This window comes from Jaculus jaculus, chromosome 6 (genome assembly GCF_020740685.1).
Source record: "Jaculus jaculus isolate mJacJac1 chromosome 6, mJacJac1.mat.Y.cur, whole genome shotgun sequence".
In the NCBI taxonomy this organism is placed as follows: domain Eukaryota; kingdom Metazoa; phylum Chordata; class Mammalia; order Rodentia; family Dipodidae; genus Jaculus; species Jaculus jaculus.
Window position 1 is genome coordinate 30,713,569 of NC_059107.1, and position 18,260 is coordinate 30,731,828.

Consider the following 18,260-nt stretch of genomic DNA (forward strand, 5'->3'; position numbering starts at 1 on the left):
GTTTCCTTTCCCCAGCCACCAAGTGACCAAGCCACAAAGACCAAGGGCTGAAGTCAAGACATGCACAGGGTTTTAGATATATACCGAGGGAACAGTTAACTTGAGTATAAGGTCAAAAATCAGCAACAAGTTCTACAGTCCAGTGCTGATATCAGGTACAAGCTTCAAGAACAAACTTCTTTTCAAAGGCATATTCCGGTTTCACGAGGCTAGCATGAGGTGTGTACACGTGCCAAGGCACATTGGTCCTTCAGCATAAGCTTATACAGCAGACGCCTGGCCCCTTCCCAGTCCAGCCAGAAGCATTTGTGGGGGAAGATGGAGGGGCCTGGCTGACCCACCCTGGTAGAGAGTGAAGCCGGGATGGAGCCACCATTCCACAGAGTACTTGTGCCTGGGCGTAGGGGGGAAGGGGAGGGGGAGGGACAATGAGCTTGACCTTCGTTGTGCTGGGTGCCAGGGCTGTGATCTCCTTCTGCATCTTGCCAGCAGTGCCTGGGGACATGGTGGTACCATCAGATGGTACCATGTTGGCCAGCAGGTCCTTGCAGATGTCTACATCACGCTTCCTGATGGAGTTGAAGGCCGTCTAGTGGATGCCACGGGACTCCAGACTCCGGAAGGAAGGCTGGAAAAGCACCTCTGAACACCAGAACTGCTCATGGCCGATGGTGATCACCTGCTGTGGTGGTTTGATTCAGGTGTCTCCCATAAATTTAGGTGTTCTGAATGCTAGGTTCCCAGCTGATGGGGATTTGGGAATTAATGCTTCCTCGAGGCAGTGTATTGTTGGGGGTGGGCTTATGGGTATTATAGCCAGTGTCCCCTTGCCAGTGTTTGGCACACTCTCCTGTTGCTATTGTTCACTTTACTTTGGCCAGGGGGTGATGTCCACCCTCTGCTCATGCCATCGTTTTCCCCTGCCATCATGGAGCTTCTTCCCCTTGAACCTGTCAACCAAAATAAACCTTTTATCCCCACAAGCTGCTCTGGGTTGGGTAATTTCTGCCAGCAATGCAATCCTGACTATAACACCTGCCCATCAAGTAGCTCCTGTCTCTTTTCCGAAGAGGAAGAAGAGGACGCAGCATTGGCCATTTCTTGCTCAAAGTCTGGGGCAACGTAGCGCATCTTGTCCTTGATGCTACTCACCATCTCCTGCTCGGCTGTGGAGGTGAAGCTGTCACCTTTAAGTCAGGGTCTTCATGAGGTAGTCTGTCAGGTCCCGGGGAAGGGTGTGGCCCTCACAGATGGGCACCGTATGCGTGACCCCATCACCAGAGTCCATGACCTTGCCGGTGGGGTACAAGGACAGCACTGCCAAAGATCTAATACTTATAAGTACAGGCCAAAGATATTAGCAGTCCTCGAGACAACTGTTTTAACCAACGAAGTTTAGTCATAAATCAGTTTGTTCAAGATTTATAGCAAGCACCCAGAAACTATTTTTGTTAAAAAGCATTGACTTTGATGGGCATGGTGGCACACACCTTTAATCCCAGCACTCAGGTGGAAGAGGTAGGAGGATCACTGTAAGATCAAGGCCAGCCTGAGACTTCATAGTGAATTCCAGGTCAGCATGGGCTCAAATGAGACCATATCACAAAAAAGAAAGAAAACAAAACAAAACAAAACAAGCATTGACTTTATGTGGGTTCATACCACAGCCAAAGCCAGATTGAGTCCTGGCACCCCTGTTTCCATTTCATGTATCTCCCTGTCTTTGGATAACTTACATGTCCATGAAGATGAGCATGTTAATTACTCAAGGAAAGCTGAAACCAGAGATAAACCAGTGTCTTTTTTCTTTCTTTTTTTTTTTAGTTTTTCGAGGTAGGGTTTCACTGTAGTCCAGGCTGACCTGGAATTCACTATGTGGTCTCAGGGTGGCCTCGAACTCATGGCACTCCTCCTACCTCTGCCTCCCGAATGCTGGGATTAAAGGCATGTGACACCATGCCTGGTTTAAACCAGTGTTTTGATTCTTGGATTCTAACAAGAGCAGAGCCTAATGGGACCAAACCCTGGATGAAACAATTATCCATGAGGGTGAGGCTGCCCCTGGAGCAGGAGCCATTAGTGTCCCGAGAGCCAATTACTGTCCCACACAAGAGGGACTCAGTGGACCATCTGATGGAATTAGAATTGAAATGATGACCAATTAAACGATGCCTCAGCTATGACCATTCAATTACATGTACCCTTTGTCCGATTTCAAAAGTTTAGTTACACTATGAAGAGAATCTGGGCTAACTTTATTTTAATTTATATGACCATTTATTTATAAGCTGATTTGGTGCCAAGTCAACAATATTAAAACATAAACACATGGGAAATATATATATATATGTAGTAATAAGTAGACTTTTTTTCAAACATGTTGGCTGTTCTTTTTTATATCTTTATTTATTTGCCATCAGAGAGAGGGCAGAAAAGCGAAGGAATGAGCACGCCCGGGCCTGTAGCCACTGTAAACGAACTCCAGACCCATGTGCCACTTTGTTTATCTGGCTTTATGTGGTTGCTGGGAAGTCGAACCTAGGTCTTCAAGCTCTGCAAGCAAGTGTCTTTAACCATTGATCCATCTCTCCAGCCCAAAGGCAGATTTAAAAAATACATTTTATAGCCTTTATTTAGGTTCATCACGTGTAAGTTCTATGCTAAGACAGCATAAAACGGAACTCATTCTGCCCCTAGAATTCCCCAAAACAACTAAGAAAAAAAACTTGTGACCAATTCATTTTCTTTTCTTTTCTTTTTTAAATTTTTATTTATCTATTTATTTGAGAGAGACAGACACAGAGAGAAAGACAGATAGAGGGAGACAGAGAGAATGGGCGCGCCAGGGCTTCCAGCCTCTGCAAACGAACTCCAGACGCGTGCGCCCCCTTGTGCATCTGGCTAACGTGGGACCTGGGGAACTGAGCCTTGAACCGGGGTCCTTAGGCTTCACAGGCAAGCGCTTAACTGCTAAGCCATCTCTCCAGCCCCGACCAATTCTGTTCACTAATTGTTATTGCATGCTGACATTATTTTTTAGTTTTGTTTTTTTTTTTTATTTCTTGACATGCCAACTTAAAATGTGTGCATGTCCAAGAGTGTTTTCATGATCTGTTAAAAGACATACCTACTTGTGGTGGTTTGATCCAGGTCTCCCCCACAAACTTAGGTGCTCTGAATGCTAGGTACCCAGCTGATGGAGACAGTGTATTGTTGGGGGCGGGTTTATGGGTGTTATAGCCAGTTTACCCTTGCCAGTGTTTGGCACACTCTCCTGTTGTTATTGTCCACCTTATGTGGGCCAGAGGGTGATGTGTACCCTCTGTTCATGTCATCATTTTCCCCTGCCATCATGGAGTGCCCTTCTAGTATGTAAGCCAAAATAAACCCTTTTTTCCCAAAACCCCTTTTTCCTTTTTTTCTTGGCCTGGTGATCTTTGCCAGTAATGTAAACCTGACTGCAGCAATACTTATAGGTACTCTTAACTTTATAACAGTATCTTTGGGTAGATTAAATATTTCATTAAACCTTAAAATGCTACTTGTTTCTATAAAAGAGCATTCACTGGGTTATAAGATAACAATTTCATTAACCTATCTATCTGGTTATTTTAATAGCATTAGCAATCCTTAATCCAAAATCGGTACCTCCAATGTTGTAACTTTCAAAGCTGTAACTGCAAAAGTAGAAGAGCATGGATCTCAAAGACACAGAGCTTCGTGTGGTCCTTGATGAGGTCTTAGGCAGGCTGAACAGACACCTACAGCCTGGTTGTAAGCCACTTTTTCCTTCAGTTTAAACTGAACAAGATAAAAACATCGAAAAACCTGTCTTGAAAGAGGACAGCACAGATGGCCAAGCAGAAGTTTTCATATCTTACTGTCACAACTAACTACACATTAAAATTTATCTTAAAATGTAAGATATTGGCAGCTGGGCGTGGTGGCGCACACCTTTAATCCCAGCACTCAGGAGGCAGAGGTAGGAGGATCGCCATGAGTTCGAGGCCGTAGCGAATTCCAGGTCAGCCCGGGGTAGAGTGAGATTCTGCTTCAAAAAAATCAAAAAAAAAAAAAAGTAAGATATTGGTTATCTTACATAATAACACACCCATTTTATTACATATAGACTAAGTTTACCTACATTCTGAATGTTTCTACATGTTGGGATATTTCTGGCCATTTTAATTGTGGAAAGGAATTTTAACATAAAAATCTTTGACAAATATTTATCACCTATCATATGATATGTATCACAACCTTAGTAAAAACCTTACATTTAACACTTGTGTGTTAACAATATTCCTGAGCTGTGGAGATGGCTCAGCAATTACAGGCACTTGCTTACAAAGCTGCTAGCCCAAGTTTAATTCCCCAGTACCCATGTAAAGTCAGATGCGCAAAGTGGCAAATGCATCTGGAGTTCATTTGCAGCACCCATATTCTCTTTCTCTCTCAAATAAACATTTTAAAAAGAATATTTCTGCCAGGTGTGGTGGTGCATGCCTTTAATCCCAGCACTCTGGAGGCAGAGGCAGGAGGATCATTGTGAGTTCAAGGCTACCCTGACACTACATAGCGAATTCCATTAGCCTGGGCTAGAGTGAGACCCTACCTCAAAAAACAAATGAACAAACAAAAAAAGGATATTTCTGAAAAAGAAATTATGGCAATCATCTTAGTAAAGACTTTTAAAGTATATTACTTAGAGGTATTTTATTAACATAAAGTATTTTTATGTCCTATTATTTTTGTTGATTTAAAACATGAAATACAATTAGTTGATTTTTCTAGACTCTGTTTTGGAAGGAAATCACTATCAGAATCTATGCTTCCAATGTTAAATTTTATAGCTTAATTAAACTGTTATTTTATGATCCTAAAGAATGTTATTTTATATAAACAAGTAGCATTTAAGGTTTAATGAAACATTTAGTAGACACAAAGATATTCTAATAGGTTTTAAGAAGTTAAATTTAATAAATTTAAGAAGTTAAAGCCCAAATTTATAAATATGAACTTTGCAAGTCTTTTTCAAATTTTTTTTGTTTATTTATTTGAGAGCGACAGGGTAAGAAAGAGGCAGAGAGAGACACAGAGAGAGAGAGAATGGGTGTGCCAGGGCCTCCAGCCACGGCAAATGAACTGCAGATGCATGCACCACCTTGTGCATCTGGCTAACTTGGGTCCTGGGGAATTGAGCTTAGAACCGGGGTCCTTAGGCTTCACAGGCAAGCGTTTAACCACTAAGCCATCTCTCCAGCCCATTACCATTAAAATACTTTTTTTTTTTTTTTTTTTTGGTTTTTCGAGGTAGGGTCTCACTCTGGTCCAGGCTGACCCAGAATTAACTCTGTAGTCTCAGGGTGGCCTTGAACTCATGGCAATCCTCCTACCTCTGCCTCCCGAGTGCTGGGATTAAAGGCATGCACCACCACCCCCTGGCAAAATGCATTTTAAGTTGACATGTCATGATACAAAGAAAATTAAAATGAAAAATACTGCTAGCTTGCATTAACAATGAATGACAAGATCTGGAGAGATGGCTTAGCAGTTAAGGTACTTGCTTACAAAGCCAAAGGACCCACATAAGCCAGATGCACAAGGTGGCACATGCATCTGGAGTTCCTTTGCAGTGGCTGGATACCCTGGTATACTGTTTCTCTCTCTCCTTCTCTTTCTCTCAAATAAATAAATGAATAAAAAGTTTAAAAATATTTTCAAAAATGCATGACAAGAAAACGAATTGGTCACGAGTTCTTTTTTCTCGTTACTTGGAAGAATTTTAGTGGCAGAGTTTTGTTTGATGCTCTCTTAACATATAATAACACAATCACATAAAACAATTATGGACACCCATGACACAATTATGTCAACAAGTCAAACAGTTTTTGTCTATTTTCAGAAGAGGAAAAAGGTCAACCCTTGGGCAATCTGATAGGATGTATTTTGGTTTTCTGTTTTTTTTTTTTTTTTCTTTTTCAGTCTATTCGGTTGGGAACCTTCAGACTTGTAAGGTGGTCTTATCAGAAATTCGTTACTTCCTGGGCTGGAGAGATGGCTTAGCAGTTAAGGCTGTTGCTCATATTCAACTCGCTAGATCCCACGTAAGCCAGACCCACTAAGCGTCACAAGTGGAAGGTCACACATGGGCACAAGGGTGGTGGGGCACATGGGTCTGGAATTCGATTGCAGTGGCTGGCACACCCATTCTCTCTCACACACTCTCTCTCACTCTTGCTGTCTCACGTAGGAGAAAACCAAACCAAACCAAACCAAACAAAACAAAACAAAAACAAAAAACAACAACAAAAAGCCAGTCTGTTGGGCTTGCCTCAAAAAAAAAAAGAACGAAATCAGTTGCTTGCTTTAGGTCTTGGTTTTGAGTACCAAAGAGTCCGTGTCCAACAGCCGGGTCTGTGAAGTTCCTTGTATTAATGAAAGCTCTTTAGCTTACATAGTTACTTGAGTCCAAGATTGAGAAAGGAATAGACTCTAATTGTCCCAAAGGGACCAGTCACTTCCCTTAGGGAAATTGTTGTGCATATCTATTTAAGAGTTCCAGAGTTCCCTTCTCCTCTCCCTCCCCCTCCTTTTTTTCTCCCTCCTCCCACCTGGCCTTGCTCAGAGTAGGTCTGGGTTTCTGGAACAACCTCCAATTATGGTAATTGAGTGCACCTGGGCTTCAAAGGGAGCCCCCCCCCCCCCCACTTCCCAGCCCAGTCTCAAGACACATCATGCAAAGACACTTTCTCTTCTTCTCTTCCCATAACACGCTCACACTCACTCTCTCTTTTCCTTCCTGCCACACCTTCCCTCTCTCCCCCTCTCCTCTCTTTCTCCCAATTTCCAATTTACCCAAGGTTCCACAGCTCCCCTCTCCCAGTTTCATTCCTTATTTCCCTTTTCCTACAGATCCTGCTGATTCCAAAGCTTGTGTTCCCCCCCCTCTGTGTGTGTGTGTGTTGGGTGGGGGGCTTTGTATCCTGCCAGCCTCCCCTGGCATTAAAAGTCTGGGGATCAAGAAATGGTTTGTCTCTGTCCATCTGTCTCAAACCCCGAAGCTGACACCCGGAGTGTCACTCCCGGAGTGTCCCATGGGTCTTAGTTCTCTCCATTGTTATTTTCTTTGTGTAGACCTCAGCCCTGGCAAAGAGACATAAAGGTCTGAACACTTCAAACCATTTTCTTTGGTTATTAGATACAGCTGAAGGATAGTTTTATAGTTGAAACCTCCATACTTTAGCCAAATTTAACCATTACCAGTTTGTATTGAGGCCGGTGTCATGGTAAAAATTAGCCTCTTTTTTCTTTACAGTCGCAGAATCAACATTTCCTATTCTTTCTTTCTTTTGACTTTTTTTTCCCCCTTGGGTTGTTGTTTTGTTTTCTGAGGTAGGGTCTCACTGTAGCCCAGGCTGACCTGGAATTTACTATGGAGTCTCAGGGTGGACTCAAACTCACGGCGATCCTTTTACCTCTGCCTCCCAAGTGCTGGAATTAAAAAAAGGCATGCACCACCACACCAGGCTATTTTTTAAATTTTTCATTTATTTATTTATTTGACAGAGAAAGAGGGGGAGAGTGAAACAGATAGACAGACAGATAGATAGATAGATAGATAGATAGATAGATAGATAGATAGGGATAGAATGGGCATGCCAGGGCCTCCGGCCACTGCTAACAAACTCCAGATGCATGCGCCCCCTTGTGCATCTGACTAACGTGGATCCTGGGGAATTGAACCTGGGTCCTTTGGCTTTGCAGGCAAATACCTTAACTGCTAAGCCATCTCTCTTGCCCTCTTTTTACTTTTTGTACAGCCTGTGTGTAGAGCACATGTGTGGTGTGTGTGAAGTATGGTTGTATGCACGTGCATTGTGCAGATGTGTGTCCCATGCACATGCATCTGGAAGCCAGAGGAATAGTATAACAGATCTCTCTCTCTCTCTTCAAAATTTTACTTATTTATTTGCAAGCAGAGAGAGAGAATTGGCATGCCAGGGCCTCTAGCCACTACAAACAAATTCCAGACACATGTATCCCTTGTACATCTGGCTTACATGAGTCCTGAGGAATCGAACCTGGGTCCTTTGGCTTTGCAAGCAAACACCCTAAGTCATGTCTCCAGCCCCAGTGACTTTCTCTTGTCACTCAACCTTGTATTTCTTTGAGTCTGGGTCTCTTCCTCGACCCAAAGCCACTGCCCCTCACTCTTCCGACTCCATCCCTGCCCACCACAGTTGTTACAGGCACATGTGGCCATGCCTAGCTTTCTTCTTCTTTTTTAAACATGGGTTCTGATGCACAGAACTTGGCAGTTTGGGGCCAACAGTTCCTAATTCTCAAGCACTCTTTAACTGCCATCTCATCTCACCAGCACAACATTTTCCAATTCTTGAGGTTGCAAGATGGGAGAGGGTAGAGGCCAGACTCAGGAGTGTCCCTGTGGCCCCAGTGAAGGGAAGACACACACAGGGAGAGAGAGAGAGAGAGAGAGAGAGAGAGAGAGAGAGAGAGAGAGAGAGAGAGAGAGAGAGAGGGAGGGAGGGAGGGAGGGAGGGAGGGAGAGAGAGAGAGAGAATTAAGTCTGGAGAGGAGAGGGACGGCCTGGAAGGCCACAGCTTTTATTGCATCAGATTCAGGTGTATAAGGGGAAGATACGATTGGGTAATAAATTTGGAGGCGCAACCTGAGAGTCCGACCATTTGGGCCAGCCCACACAGGTAGTGTGGTAGACTGTGGGCAGCAGGGGGCGCTGTGGATCACTCTCAATCAGACATTTTTGCCAAGAGTTTCTGGTGCCAGGTTGAACAAGCTGGCACCTCCTGGTTCTCCTTGAGCCTCAGTCCCTGACTGAGACTGCCTAAAAAAAAAAAAAAAAAAAAAAAAAAAAACACTAGAATTAGAAAGTAACCAGAAAGCCGAGCGTGGTGGCACATGCCTTTAATCCCAGGCAGAGGATGATGCAAATAAAAATGGCGGCAAGTGGATCATTCGGTTGCGAAAGGGCTTGGCTTCCCGTTGCTGGGAAAATCTCATCCTGGCCATGCTGGGGAAGCAGTTCATGGTTGGAGAGGAGATCTGTGGGGCTGTGGTCTCTGTCTGCTTCCAGGAGGACATTATTTCTATGTGGAATAAGACTGCCAGCGACCAAGCAACCACAGCCCGAATCCGGGACACACTTCGGCGTGTGCTTAATCTACCTCCCAACACCGTTATGGAATACAAAACTCACACCCACAGCATCAAGGCCTGGGCGGAGTTTCATGGCCTGGTGAACAGCGACCGCTGATAGGACGCTCCCCACCCAGTCTCTCACACTCAGGGGACAATTCAGGCTTTTGAAATACAAAACTCACATTGTGAAAGTACACAAGCTGGCAATAACCCTTTTCTGTCTGTGTGTCTGTCCGAAATGGATGGGAGGCTCCAGGCAGTCCCTCTGTCTGCTCACTGAGCCACGTACTCCCCTTTTGCACTCATTCCTGGAGGATGGATTCCACTGACTTTATAACATGCAAAGATGGAGAATGGGACTTTGTAATAGATGAACATTGTTTTTAATGGGGGTCTGGGGGGGTGCAGCCTTTCATCTTGCTGTGTGCTGAGTAGATGCCTCTTGGTGATCTATTGTACTTTTGCTGTGCAAAGGACACTGAGGCCATGTGAACATGCCTGTGCTGGGGCTGGGCTTAGGGTTATCAGTATCATAAATGCCTGCACACTCATAAACGGCCTCTGCTGAGAGTCCCAGGAGTACTGGAAAAAAAAAAAAAAAACTAGCTTCCTCTTCTCCTCCTTCAGTAAGGACACTATCCTAAGAAGAAGCTCTTTAAAAAGCCTGAACCAGCTGGGTGTGGTGGTGCAAGCCTTTAATCCCAGCACTTCGGTGGCAGAGGTAGGAGGATTGCCACGAGTTTGAGGCCACCCTGAGACTACATAGTGAATTCCAGGTCAGTCTGGGCTAGAGCGAGACCCTACCTTGAAAAACAACAAACAAACAAACAAACAAAACAGTCCTGAACCAGGGCTGGAGAGATGGCTTAGCAGTTAAGGCATTTGTGTAAAGGCAAAGGACCCAGGTTCGATTCCCCAGGACCTACGTAAGCCAGATGCACAAGGTAGCACATGTGTCTGGAGTTCATTTGCAGTGGCTGCTTTGCCTCTCTCTCTCATATAATAAATAAAAATAAAAATATTTTTTAAAAAGAAAAAATTTAAAAATCCTGAACCAACTGGTGGCGCAAGCCTTTAGTCCCAGCACTCGGGAGGTAGAGGTAGGAGGACCATGTGAGATCAAGGCCATCCTGAGACTACACAGTGAACTCCAGGTCAGCCTTGGCTAGAACGAGACCCTACTTCAAAATAATAGCAACAACAAAAACACTAGGCTCCTAGGTTCAGAGAAGAGACTTGCTTGTATGAATGGCTTTAGCTTATTTTTTGTTTGTTTTAAATTGCCATTTATGGTAAAAGTGCAAATGGGAGGGGGTTTCTCCTTTGAAACCAATGTTCAAAGGAAAAATTTTTATGTATAATTTTTTTATTGACAACTATATTGACAGAGAATAAACCATGATAATTCCCTCCCCTCTCCCACTTTCCCTTCACAACTCCACTCTGCATCATATCTGCTCCCTCTCTCCATTAGTCTCTCTTTTATTTTCATGTCATCATCTTTTCCTCCTATTATGAGGGTCTTGTTGAAAGTATTGCTAGGCACTGTGAGGTCATGGATATTGAGGCCAATTTCTGTCTGGACAGTTGCATTGTAAGGAGTGGTGCCCTTCCTTTGGCTCTTACATTCTTTCCACCACCTCTTTTGCGATGGACCCTGAGCCTTGCAGGGTGTGATAGAGATGTTTCAGAGCTGGACACTCCTCCATCACTTCTTCTCAGCACTATGTTGCCTTTTGGGTCATCCCAGTGGTCACTGCCATCTGAAAAGAGAAGCTTCTCTAACCAAAAATGAGAGTAGCATTAATACATCAATATGAACATTAAGTATATTGCTAACAGGGTAGTTTGTTGAGCATAGTATATGCATTTATCCAGATAAGAGCAGGCTTTACACCCCTAAGGCTCATGACCTCCCCTGCCATAGTCTTTTTTGGAAGCCGGGCATGGTGGTGCATGCCTTTAACCCCCGCACTTGGGAGGCAGAGGTAGGAGGATTGCCATGAGTTTGAGGCCAGTCTGAGACTACATAGTGAATTCTAGGTCAGCCTGAGCTAGGAATGAGACTCTACCTCGAAAAACCAAAAAAGAAAAAAGAAAAAAAAAGACCTATAGAATTAAATCCATATCTTTTTATTTTTCAAGGTAGGGATTCACTCTAGCCCAGGCTGACCTGGAATTCACTATGAGTCTCAGGGTGGCCTCCAACTCACAGTGATTCTCCTGCCTCTGCCACTCAAGTGCTGGGATTAAAGGCATGCACCACCACACCTAGCGAATCCATATCTTTAGAGATGCTATTGCCTATCATAAAGGCACCCAGAGAATGTGAGTGTGATTGAGGTATAAGGAAGCATTTGTTAATGAAGGGTTATGGTAGGACAATGAGAAAAGTTAACTTGGAGTCATCTGGTGGGCCTGCATGTGAAGCTGGCGGGCACTAGGACCATGTGGTGACAGACTGCATTTGCAATGCTGGCTCCTGAGCCCACATTTGAGTCCACCATTCCCTTCGCCCTGGTGGGTATGTGTTAGAAAGAACAGAAGGAAGGAGGAATAGAAGTGCATAAGGGGATGGCAGTGTTCTAGGAAGGTCTGGGGAAGGAGCAGCCATGTAGGTGCGGGTGTAGAAATTCTCTGAAAGATCACTCCAACTGCAGGATGAGTGAAAGCAGAGATGTTTATTACCCCGGGGGCCAAGGAGCTTGAGGTCACCCCTCCAAAGAAACTCTGGACCTGAGCTGAGATTTTATTTTCCATCTTATAGTCTTTATAGAGAAGGCGAGGGATAAGTGAGCAGACAAGATGTGGAAATTTCCATATCAATCATTTCTATAGTCAGGCCGCCCCAACAAAGAACTCCGTTTTACTTTGTTTTAGCCTAAACTCTCTTTCCTTCTTATCATCCCTTTGGGCCCTTTCTGGACAGCTCCTTTGGGATTGTGCCATCTGCTGACAAAGATAAGTTTTAGCTCCTCAGCAATTAACTTTTTTTTTTTTTTTTTTTTTTTAAGTTTTGTACTCAGTGAATATCGTCAAGTTTCCGTTAGCCTCCTCCCTGTCCTCCCCCCTCCACAGGGACCCTCCTTGTTGGGGTAGATGGGTCGTGCACTGTGGGGTCAGCCATCAGTTATGGGTAGGAGGAAATGTCTCTGTGTATCATGACCCAACGTGTGGCTCTAACGTTCTTTCTGGCTCCTCTTCCGCAAACTTCCCTGAGCCATGTTGGGTTCATTTCAGTGACGAGGTCTTGGGAGCCTCTGTGTCTCTGCATATCTGATTTGGTGGGAGTGGATTGTTCTCTGTGTCGATCTCTGTCACCCTTGCTCAGCAATTAACTCTTACAGTAAGTCAGTGAATCAGTTCAACTTTTAGCTTCTTTTCTACCTCAGTGCCACCATCTTGGTGGCTCCCCTGGGCTCAGCTGAGAGCCGTGTGAGCTCAGACCCCTTCACCTCAGGACATAAGTCTCCATGGGAGCCATGCATGTCCCAGATTAAAAGTGGACCTGGAAGGCAGCTTAAAGCCTGGAATTGGCAGTAACTGCTAGTGTAAATTCAACTGACAGCTCCATAGAACAGGCGAGAGGGTTCGGGTCCTTCCTTGGCCTCCATTCTTGGCACTGTAAGCCAGGGGTAAGGTAAAGTTGGGGTGCAGACGAGAAAAACAAGGAAGAGAGGTCAACAGCAGCACAGGTTTTGTTCATGGTAAACACGAGTGGAGGAGGTTCTCCAGCAAAGGATCCAGAGCCCACTTCCCGTCACAGACTCAGCTAGTTATAGGGTTAGGAAGAAGGAAGTGGTGTGATGGGGTGGGGGGCAGTTTCCCAGCTGTCCAGTCCCATTAGAGGAGAAAGTGGGGTGGTTTCTACTGGCCCCATTAGGAGGAAGGAAGTGGAAGCCGAAAGTTTCAGTTTAGAGGGGGAGGAAAAAAGAAAAAGCTATTTTAGTTCTGGGGATTTTTCCATTGCAAGATGGAGGCTCTTGAAGCCAGGACCAAGGAAAGGAGAAGGGAGGGAAGGGGAGGGGAGAGGAGGAGATTGAACCCGGTTTTCCAAGGCTGCCAATGAAAATGTGCTTCATTTCCGAGTGTTCAAGAAAGGAAGTATGAGTGTATGCCGGTGGCAGGAAAGTCTGTGGCATGACCAGGGCAGATGCCAGCCAATGTGCTCATTTATCCTCCGCGTAAACTCAGCGAACTTCCCACGAAAAGGTTTAGGCACACAATTGAGCCTCCAGCCTGGGAAACCATAAGCCGTGATGTAAAGAAAGGATGTAATGGAATCAAGAGAAGGGGAAACGTACCTCCCAAACACAAGATTTCCATGTGCTGTGGGGAAAGGGAACGTGGAGAAGTATAGAAAGGAGAAACAGCATAATGTCACTCACCCCCTGGCACCAGCTGTGAAAAGCCCAAGTCTGAGCCCCGACAGTCCCTGCTGGGGTTTCTGGTTTCTTATGTCTCAGGACAAGGAATTAAATCAGAGAAGCATAGTGAGGGAATGGAAACAGAGACCGACTGTTACCAAAGAGAAAGACACCCTGAGAATGGACATAGGTTTATGAGTGGGACTAGGACATATACCCCAAAAGTGCCCGGCCACAAGTCTCATGAATCTTTACGGGCCATTTGCATAGTACCCACATCTCCATCGTTTGTATGTTGTGGACTTTCTCACACATACTGTCTTGTTATATGTAGCCAGGATTGTGAAGATTTCCAGTCTGCGCTTGACATCACATTCATCTATATGTTGGCGATGATGTTCCCCGCCACATTGTGTTCCTAAGGACCCACGAAACCACGCCCTCAACTCCCACACGCCTGACACTTGAGTTCTCTCAACCAATATCCAGAGAAGGTTTGCTAAGTGACCAGGACTTTGGAGAAGGAAGAGGAGCTCACCACACAGTAAAGCATCCATGTTGTGTTAGTACCAACAAAATTCACATGAGTGATTTAACACGTGCACATTTAAGCCCTGCCCTGAATGTACCAAATGTACTGCATTTGCAGTGCAGACCCAGTGTTGTTATTAACATTTTGTTAATCTATTTTATTTATTTATTTGAGACACAGAGAGAGGGTGAGAGAGAGAGAGAATGGCACACCAGGGCCTCCAGCCACTGCAAATGAACTCCAGACGCATGCGCCACCATGTGCATCTGGCTTATGTGGGACCCAGAGGATCGAACCTGGGTCCTTAGGCTTTGCAGGCATGCACCTTAACCACTAAGCAATCTCTCCAGCCCAAACCCAGTGTTTATAAGGATACTGTGTGTGTGCTGAGATTGTGGGTGGCTGATGGAGATATAGGGACAGAGACTAAAAGTCTCCACACATCCCCCATGCACCCACTCCCTCACCTTCTCCCAGCTGTCTCTTGGCACATCACTCATGTTTATTTTGTAGTTCCCCCTGGTGAAGCCGCAGGGTGGGGAGAGAAAGAAAGAAGAAAGGCAAAGGAAACAAGGAAATGAAGGACCAGAGGCAGAGAGAATCTTACATCAAAAACAAGTGTTAAGAGTTGGTATAAATAGACTAGATTTATGTACATGTGATAAGACAGAGGAAAATAACTTTCAGTGGAATTTGGCTTACATGGCAAGATAAATATAGAAAAGAAGAAAAGGCAACATTCTCACACAGTAGGCATGCTTCATATGTCACAGTTGTGACAAGGACAGGGTAGTGACAAAGTCTCCCAGAAAACAAGTCCTGTTTTGAGACGTTAGTGCATGTTAAGGCATACATTTGGTCTCTAAGACCTGAACAGATGTTTCATTAGACAGACGACAGGGTCCAGGGTACGGGATTAAAAGAAAAAGAAAATAACAGTAACACCAAAAACGTTGTGTGGCCGACTGACAATTCCATCAGAGGAAAAAACAGGACTATCACAGGCATATTCAAAACAAATAATTTTGATGTTTAGCCTCTGGGATTTTTATTATTGTTAACCTATAGGAAAACTAAAATCATACTGAATACCAGTCATTCAAAAACATTTTTGAGATCCTTATTAATGTAATTTATTGGCATGTGCACTCTTCACACATCACCACTAATTTAATGCAATTTGGTTCTCAGTTTAAGAAATCAAATCTTGTCAGCTACAAATACTCAATGACTGCTTTCACGCTAGCTGTGCTGATCGACGTAAATGCTTTTCATTTAAATAGGAAGCTGGAAACACAGTGGTCTGCAATGGGGAAGGCAGATAGACTCATAAAAGAGAAATTGGTTAAACGATCTCCAAACAACATTCTCTTCCATTTAAGTCTCTTTTCATAAGGACTGAGATTGCTCACATTAGCTAAACCTCTTCTTGTTAGAATTATTGAATTTGTTTCCATGGTTCAGCCTGGTCGGGATGTTTTGAATTCCTGAAGGATGCTGATGATTTTCTATGCTTTGCTCTTTGAGTCCGTTGCCCCCAAGGCAGGACCCAAGTGTCATCGTCCCCTGTAGCAGTGACCTTCTCATTGCTGGGACAAAACACCCAACTAGAAGCAGCTTATGGGAGGAAAGAGTTTATTTCAGGCTGACAGGTTTTCTTTTTTTTTGTTGTTTGTTTGTTTTGTTTTTTTTTTTTTTGTTTGTTTGTTTTGGTTTTTTGAGGTAGGGTCTCACTCTAGCCCAGGCTGACCTGGAACTCACTATGTAGTCTCAGGGTGGCCTCAAACGCACAGCGATCCTCCTACCTCTGCCTCCCAAGTGCTGGGATTAAAGGCGTGCACCACCACATCAGGCTGACAGTTTTGAGAGGAAATTTCATCATGGTGGAGAAAGCATGGCAGAGTGGATGATCTGTTCGCATCTTCATGGTTTCTAAGACCTGAACATCTGCTTCCTTGGAGGGAATATTGTCAATGTCAGGGCAGGAGTAACAAGACTAAGCTGAGCAACCTCTGAACACCCAGTGGGCTGGACTGATAAATTCTTAAGGCCTACCCACAGGAACACACCTCCTCCAGCAAGGCTCCACCAGCTGTGGAGCTTAATCACAAAACTCCCTAAGTAGGAAGCTTAATCACAAACACTTGAGGATATGGGAGACTTTTTACATAAAAGCCATCACATCCCACTCCCGTTTCCAAAGGCCAGCAGCATTCATAATCCTCCTGATAGCACAACTTCCCTTAAAGAAATGATAATGTTTGATGGGAGCCCTACATCTACATAGTAAAGGAAAACTCAGGTTGGAATAACAGGATCTACTATTTTATTGGTCCCTAGTGTGTGCCAGGGTCTCACTGAATCTGCTGAGCAGACCAGCAAAGGCAATGTTACGCAAAGACACCAAGGTCCAGGGATACAGTGACTTTCCCAACATTAGGCAGACTCTAGTGTCTTCATTTGTAAAATGTCGTGGAGGCAAGCACTCAAAGCCTTGTGAATGAATGAACACCTGGATGAATGAGCAGCTTGAGAGACCTGTCTGGAAACTTTCTTCATCTTAGCACCCAATCTGGTATGTTTCACAAAGAGATAAAACCAAAATGAGACAGAAAGCAGCTTTGACATAGCGGAAGTAATTCCTTCCAGTGCCCAAGGAGAAAACTGCTAAAATTTCTGTGAAACCAAAGTAGATTTAAAATTTTTTTTTTAAATTTTATTTACGAGAGACAGCAAGAGTGTGAGAGAATTGGTGCACCAGGGGCCTCCGGCCACTGCAATCAAACTCCAGATGCACGTGCCATCTTGTACATAGGCACGACCTTGTGTGCATGCATCACCTTGTGTGTCTGGCTTACGTGGGTTCTGCGGAGCCAAACCTGTATCCTTAGGCTTCATAGACAAGCACCTTAACCACTAAGCCATCTCTCCAGCCCCAAGGTAGAATTTTACAAGAACATAATGGAGAGGAGAAAATCTGTGGTGGCTAGAGAGGCCCTGAAGCCATCTATGTCAAATTAGTATCTTTTGGTGGTCACAAACTTATTGTAAAAAGAGAACATGTGCTAACATCAGGGACAGTAAAAGCCAGGTTGAGGAGCCAGGTCTTTTGGCTGAGAATGAAACCAGTGAGGTTAATTTTAGAGTGACCCCCCCACCACCACATGTGCTATCAAAAGTAGCATGTATTTTACCTGCAAGGTTCGCTACACTACCACCTCCTCTGAATGCCCAGTCCCATCTGAGCTTGCACTGGAACTGCTGATAGCTGCCAACCTGGTTGATGGTTAAATAAAATAAGTTCTGCTGGGCGTGGTGGCTCACACCTTTAGCCTCAGCACTCGGGAGGCAGAGGTAGGAGGATCACCATGAGTTCAAGGCCACCCTGAGACCACACAGTGAATTCCAGGTCAGCCTGAGCTAGAGTGAGACCTACCTCAAAAAACCAAAGACAAATAAAAAAAAATTCTAATAAACTGATAATTCTTTCAGTATTTAATACCTATAGTTCAGTTAGAATGTTTTCATACATCGCATGTTGCCTTATGCAATTCAACTATACGGTTAATTGCAAAGCAGGGGGGAAACATAAAACAAAATGAGTTTCTGAAGTCTGACAAATAAGGCTAAGGGTTGTCAGAATGGAACAAGACCCACAGCTCAGAAGTGTTGGTAAATAATAGTTCCCTTCCTGTACCTTTGACCTCACCCATACTCTCCAAGATCAAGCGGAAAAATCCAACCTCATACAAAAATAAATAAATAAATAAATAAATTCCTTAACCAGATTAGAGATGGCAAAGGCACTTTTCTGCCAATTATGAAACTTGATCTTCATTTTTCAGAGTTGGTTTTGAGCACCCACTAGACCCCAGACACAGCAGCCAGGGTGGAAGACATAGGTCTGTTCTTAGGCACACACATCCTGCCTGTAGCTTCAGCAGAGAGCTCTGCCTTATTAGCATTGGAAGCAAAGCTGGCTAAAGCCTACCATGTGCAATCTGCCTCGTTTTGCATTCTAACCAGCTCGGCAGGCTCCAGAGGCTCTATTTCCTTCCAAGCTTGCATCTGCTGTTAAAGGACTGATTCCTATTCCTCTCCTGAAAAGACCTTGAGGATACTTCTCGGCTGTCTGTCCTTCAAGGATTTACTCAGCAAGTTCTTACCCAGTAGCCTCCCCT

The 18,260-nt window shown here is 44.4% G+C and overlaps 2 pseudogenes; one reads left to right on the forward strand and one right to left on the reverse strand.

Moving 5' to 3' along the window:
* Positions 1–250: 250 nt before the first annotated feature.
* LOC123461476 lies at positions 251–3,697 on the reverse strand (annotated as a pseudogene).
* An 11,609-nt stretch (positions 3,698–15,306) lies between these two features.
* On the forward strand, positions 15,307–17,370 carry LOC123461477 (annotated as a pseudogene).
* Positions 17,371–18,260: the final 890 nt, after the last annotated feature.